Raw genomic sequence first — 6,555 nt, forward strand, 5'->3', positions numbered from 1 at the left:
AATTTTTTGGCAAGGGATAAAGTGCACCTGTTTGGAAAATAGGTCCGTGACTGTCCAGATAACAGTATTCCCATTGCTTTCAGGCAATTCCACTATAAAATCCATGGCTATTTCCCTCCAGGGGGCTGAGGGACTTGCCACTGGTTGTAACAGCCCTGGCGATTTCCCTTGCAACCTCTTTGCTGATGCACAGGTTGGGCAGCTGGCAACATAACTTTCTATGTCCTTTTTTATTGATGGCCACCAAAATTGCCGTTTAATTAAGTGTAAAGTTTTTACAAATCCAAAATGCCCTGCTGATTTTGTGTCATGGCAAAGTTGCATGAAAGTTAGTCTTTGAGTTGTTGGTATATATAACTTTTCCCCTACCCAAGGCAATCCGTCTCTCATTGTGCACACATGTTTGTTTTTCTGGAACCAATCATCTGTTTCCAAACTTTTTCTGAATTCAATCCCAGTTTGGCTGTCCAGTTGTGGTTTTATTTTGGCTTGGGTTCTTGTGGTTACTGGTGCTGCCAGTTGTGACTCTGCCATTATTGGTCTAGAGTCTGTGGTTCGTGCGCTGTTATATTGGGGCATGCGAGATAGTGCATCTGCCAGGAAGTTCTTTCTTCCTGGTAAATGTTTGAGCTTAAATTGGAATTGGTGAAAATGCTGGGACCAGCGGGCTTGTTTGGGATTGAGTTTCCTGGAAGTTTTCAGGGCTTCTAAATTTTTGTGATCAGTCCACACCTGGAAGGGGATTTTGTTGCCTTCCAGGAACTGTCGCCACGTGAGTAATGCCCAACGTATCCCATAAGCCTCCTTCTCCCATACGGGCCAGCGCTGTTCTGTTTCCGTGAGTTTCTTAGATGTATATGCACAGGGTTGCAATACTGCATCATCATTTTCTTGTAATAGCACAGCCCCCACTGCCACATCACTTGCATCTGCCTGTATTATGAAGGGCTTGTCCATATCTGGGTGCCTTAGTACTGGTTCGGCAGAAAAAAGTCTCTTTAGTCTCTCAAACGCTGCTTGGCACTCCATTGTCCATGTTAGTGGCTGGCTAGGTTTTACTGAGGATGTTCCCTTCGTTTTTAGTAAGTTGGTGAGGGGCAAGGCTATCTGTGCAAATGAGGGGATGAATTGGCGGTAAAAATTTGCAAAGCCCAGGAAACTTTGTAGTTGCTTTCTTGTGCGGGGTGGTGCCCATTCTAATACTGCTCTGACCTTCTCTGGGTCCATTTCAATGCCCTGTGGGGATATGCGATAGCCTAGGTAGTCTATCCTTTCCTGGTGGAATTCGCATTTTGAGAGTTTGGCATATAGGTGAGCGGCTCGCAGCTTCTTTAAAACCGCTCTGACAAGTTTGACGTGTTCTTCTTTTGTTTCGGTAAAGATAAGAATGTCGTCCAAGTAAACAAGGACCCCCTTAAACAGGTGCTCCCTTAGAACGTCATTGATTAATTGCATAAAGACTGCAGGGCCCCCTTGTAATCCAAATGGCAAGACTTTGAATTGATAGCACCCCATGGGGCAGTTAAATGCAGTCTTCCATTCGTCCCCTTCCTTGATTCTCACGCGATAGTAAGCTTCCCTTAAGTCTAGTTTAGAAAAAATTTTCCCTTTCGATAGGTGTGACAGCATGTCTTTCATGAGGGGCAGCGGGTATAGGTTGCTTTCACTGATTGTGTTCAGGGCCCTATAATCCACGCATAAACGTAAAGAGCCATCCTTCTTCTCTCTAAAAAGGACCGGGGCAGCCACTTTAGGCTTAGCTGGTTCAATGAAACCTCTCTCCAGGTTTTTTTTTATAAATCTTTCCATTTCCTCCTTCTCCTTTGGGCTCATGGAGTATAATCTGGGTTTCGGGAGTTTTGCCCCAGGCTTGAATTCAATGGTACAGTCTGTGGGTCGGTGGGGGGGAAGCTCATTCGCCCTCTCCTCACTGAAGACTTCAGCAAGGTCCCTATATTCCTCTGGTATTTCTGTTAATCTTTTTTCCTCTCCTATGGATGCTTTTTCTATTCTTGATTCTGGTAGCCTCTCTTGGGGTTTTAAGTCCATAGGGTCCCCCTTCGGGAATTTGATTTCTGTCGTCCTCCAATTTACCCAGGGGTTCCATTTTTTCAACCATTCCATCCCTAGAATCATTGGGCATTCCATACCTGGGGTCACCACAAACGTTAAGTCCTCTTCATGGTTGCCCAGGGAGAGGTGTATTGGCAGAGTGGCTAGGGTAGCTGGCACCCCCCCTGCTATGGATCCATCTAGCTGGCCAAATGAGATTGGTTGTTCCAGTCTCCTGGATGGGATGCCCAGATTCCCCACTAGTGTTGGGCTAATGAGGCAGCGGGTGCAGCCAGAGTCTATTAAGGCTTTCACCTTCACAGCTTCGGGCATGGGGGGGATTAATATAGTCACTGTTTTGAAGATGGGTGTGATGCGTCCACTTACCAGGGGTTCGCCTTCCGAGCTGTCATCTGAGGCATCCACCGTCCCTGTGGTGTAGGCTGGAGTTCTTTCCCCTTGGTGAGCAGAGGTGGGGTTTTCTGCAATTTCCATCATTTTCATGGCTGTTTCTTTTGGCTTAGCTGAATACCCTCTGGGTTTGTTGATTGGGGATCTGTCTGGGTTGTGCTGGGGGGCCTTTGAGCGGCATTCTACAGCTCGATGCCCTTCTCTTCCGCACTTGAAACACCCCCTCTGCTTCTTGGCTGTATCCGATGATTTCACCGGTTGGTGTGTCAGCTCAGGCGGGGGGCGGCTCCATTGTTTTCCTCGGCGATGCCTCTTCAATATGTCGATCTCTGCTTCCTCTGCCAAGACGTACCATTCCTCAAGTCGATGTGGGTCTCCTCGGGGCAGGCAAGCATCATATAGATCATAGTTTAGTCCGTCTTTGAAACGGCCAAGGAGGATGTCTTCTGGCCAATTCAGTTTGCTGGCAATGGCTCGGAATTCTTGTGTATACTCAGCCACTGGGCGTTTGCCCTGCCTCATCGTTGTTATTCTTTCACGGGCTTTGCGATCAGCCAGGGGGTCTTCAAATCGTCTTCTCAATGAGGACATGAAACGGTTGAAGTTACTGAGTTCTGGGGCATTGGAGTCATGCAGGTTCACCACCCAATCTGCAGCTGGTCCATCCAGGGCAGATTGCACGATCCGGATGCGGGCTTTGTCGCTGGGGATGTCCTGCCCATATTCCTCCATGTAGCTGAGGACTTGGGTTAGGAAAAACCCCAAGCGTGTTGGCTCCCCTTTGAATTTCACCTCCAACGGTGGACGTCTTGGAATGGATCGGTGCCTCCATTGTGGGTGGTAGTGTCTTCCGTCCAGATTTCCATCTTGGGTCCGGTAGGGGGTGGGAGCTCCTGGATCAGTAAATGTCCCTGGGGTTGCAGGTTCCACGTCCCCCTCGGTGTCTCTCCCTTTGTGGCTCCAGGAACTGGGGCGGGCGTAGGGCTCAGGAATCTCCTCTCCTAGGGAGCTGAGAGTTCTCTTCATCAGGTCAATAGCTCTCTCTAGGATCCAGTCTGAGTACGGCATACAGCTTCCTCCCTCTTCACTTGCGTGCAGGGATTTCTCCATCTCCTGCTTCCATTCTGGTTGCTTGGTCCCCGTCTCAGGGTCACTTTTCTTGATTCCTTTCCCCACTCGCTTTTCTTTCCAACGCCCATCGACCAGCGAGGCTTGTGGTCCTGTGTCTCCACCACTTCTTCTTCTGAGAAATCTGGCCTCTCGGATCCCAACATCTGGCAAGGTTCCAACTGGGTCAGCGGCTCTCTTTCCAGGGAGTTTTCTCCCTCTCTTGCTTCGTTGTCTGACATGGTAAATTTTTGCAAAATCCCCCGGCAAGGGTCTACCTTCCAGGTGGATTAATTTTGCAAGTCCTGTCTAATGTAAGGACCCACCCCACTTTGCATCTTAAGAAGACAGAACTCTTGGAATAGTTCTTCCAACAGGAATCCTTTATTAAGAGAAAATGGTTGCAGGCATGCTAGACAGGACTTGGGGTTCAAGCTCTCCCATTCAAGGTTTTAAGGGGTTCCCCAGTAGTCCCACCCAATCAACCCCCCTTCCAGTGATAGTTTCAAGTATCACAATTCCATCCCCTTTCTTCTTCCGTCTGGATGGAGACTTCAGATAACTACATGAAAGGCAATTACTCTTCTTTGATATGTTAAAGCTTAGAGGCCACAATAAACACACATTCAGTCCTTTGAAGTGTGCTGAAGGAAGTGAGGGCCATAAAGCCCCTTTGCTCTCCCCCTTTTCTCCCTCTTATGGCAGAATCCAGAGAAGGCAGAATTGGGAGTTTCTATGTTTGATAATTAAAGATGAAATATAATTGGATTCTGACACCTTCAGATCCTGTCTATTATGCTTGCTATCAACTACTCTTAATAAAAGTTCCTGTTGGAAGAAATTGTTTCCAAAAGTTCTGCTTTCTCAAGATGTGGGATTGAAGTGGGTCCTTACAGATACCTTTCTTTGTAACATCATTTCTGCCCTTTCCATGTCCTCTTCATAGGTTACCTGGACATTGTTTAACATCATGTGTAATATTTTCTGCTGTCCTCTTTGCATACTAAAATAATGCACTGAAAACACTGCAAACAGCAACAACATATTGCTCCTGTAACTATAATTAGTAATAAAAATTCAATTCCTGTTTTAGCCCAATCTCTAAGATCTAGAAATAGATTATTAAAAAAATTAAAGGGATTCCAAAAATCCTCCCCTCTTTTGTCAAATTTTTCTAAATATTTTCTTTTTTTTTCTTTTTTTATCTTGGATCCAATGACAGTATCAACTATTTATCATCCATCTTAAATTACTCCATCCTGGGTACATGTTTCCATTTTTGAAACCCCAACGGTCTTGATGATTTTGTGTCAACATGCTAATATGTTTATCAGCATTAGTGTAAGGATCCACTTCAATCCCACATCTTAAGAAAGCAGAACTCTTGGAGACGGTTTCCTCCAACAGGAACTTTTATTAAAAGCAGTTGACAGCAGGCATAATAGATAGGATCTGAGGGATTCCTTCAGATCGATTCTTTAAAGTGTCCTCAAGCAAACCCCACCCCACAGTTCATGCGGACAGCTTAGACTGGCCAATCCCCAGGTGTTAAAACCATCATGGAAAAGGGGAGATAACATTGGTCCAGCTCCGTCGTAGCACGATGTTCAAGCAGCTCTTTGCCCCTCCTTTTGAGACCGGAGAAATAAGCCAGGCTCTGGAGGTTGTATTTCTTTCTCCACCCCCCTTTTTCTAGCTGACAAGTTAGGGAGAAGAAAATTCAGAGAGAGATGCAGTGTAGGAAGCAAATTGTTACATTGTAGCAGGCAGCGGACAAAGAAGCAATAAACAAGCAAAAGGTTACATTGTAGTGAATAGAGGAAGCAAAAGCAATAACCCCACAGGCATATCACCCCTCCCCCTTGGAAGTATGGCAGAACCCAAGGAAAAGTGAGATTTGTTTTTAGATCAGATAGCTAGAAATGAAATAGAAATGGGTTCTGACAATTAGCATCAATCTGAAATGTGATATCAGTAGTATTAAATGTAACCTGGTATGAAACTTCATCCCTTACCATAATTGTCCCAATATATGTTTGATTAGCCTGTCTTGCATTTAGAAAGGATAAAATAAAACAAATTATTCCTATATATTCAGCATTCACATTAAATCTATCCATTCTATATCCAGTGGAATTTGAATATCACTATCTCCCAATATAACTGAATTTAGATCAGGTTGTGTTTCCCCTGTCTCAATTTCAATTTCTCCTATAATTGGGTATGTGGGATAAAGAGTCTCTTTTGGTATCAGAACTTTACACATTTATAACCACTCTTTTTCTTTCTTTCGAACTGCTGTTTCAGTTGTTAGGAGGACATGGTAGGGACCATCTCAGGTTGGACTAAGTTTTTCTTCACGCCAGCTTTTTATCAGAATCCAATCACCAGGCTGCAACTTGTGGACAGCAAACTCCAATGGAGGTATCTGGGCTAGCAATCCTTGCTTCCTGAGAAAAGACAAAGCAGAACAGCCCCAGTATCTAATCCTTTATAAACATGTCATTAGTTTCATATTGTGGAATTTCTCCCACTTGAAGTAATTTAAAATCAATTTGAATGCATTGAAATAGCCTCACCACTAGATGTTAATATAAAGTTTTTTATTTAGTTGTTTACATATCATATATTAACCAACCATTAACCATACAAAAGTATCAATGATCTCTCCCTTCAGTGGCTGCTTCTTTGTCCTACCTATTGCTTTATTCAACATCCACTTCCACTTTCTTCTACTTCCCATTTTTCTCTCTTTCCATATTTCTATAGTACATTCTTGCTCCTTCAACATTCTAAGGCTTGTGTTAAGGCATATAATTCACATATTTTAGGCATGAAAGCTGGCTGAGTGACTTTGGGCCAATCACCAGACAGACAGACAGACAGACAGACATATCAAAAGTCACAGCAAGCAAGGTCAGTTGTGAGTGTGCATGAACCATTCTCAAGGCCTGTCCTTTAATTGCTTGGAACTAAGGCTTTGAC

Source organism: Crotalus tigris, unplaced genomic scaffold, assembly GCF_016545835.1.
Source record: "Crotalus tigris isolate CLP2741 ecotype Arizona unplaced genomic scaffold, ASM1654583v1 scf7180000018540.1288718, whole genome shotgun sequence".
Classification (NCBI taxonomy): domain Eukaryota; kingdom Metazoa; phylum Chordata; class Lepidosauria; order Squamata; family Viperidae; genus Crotalus; species Crotalus tigris.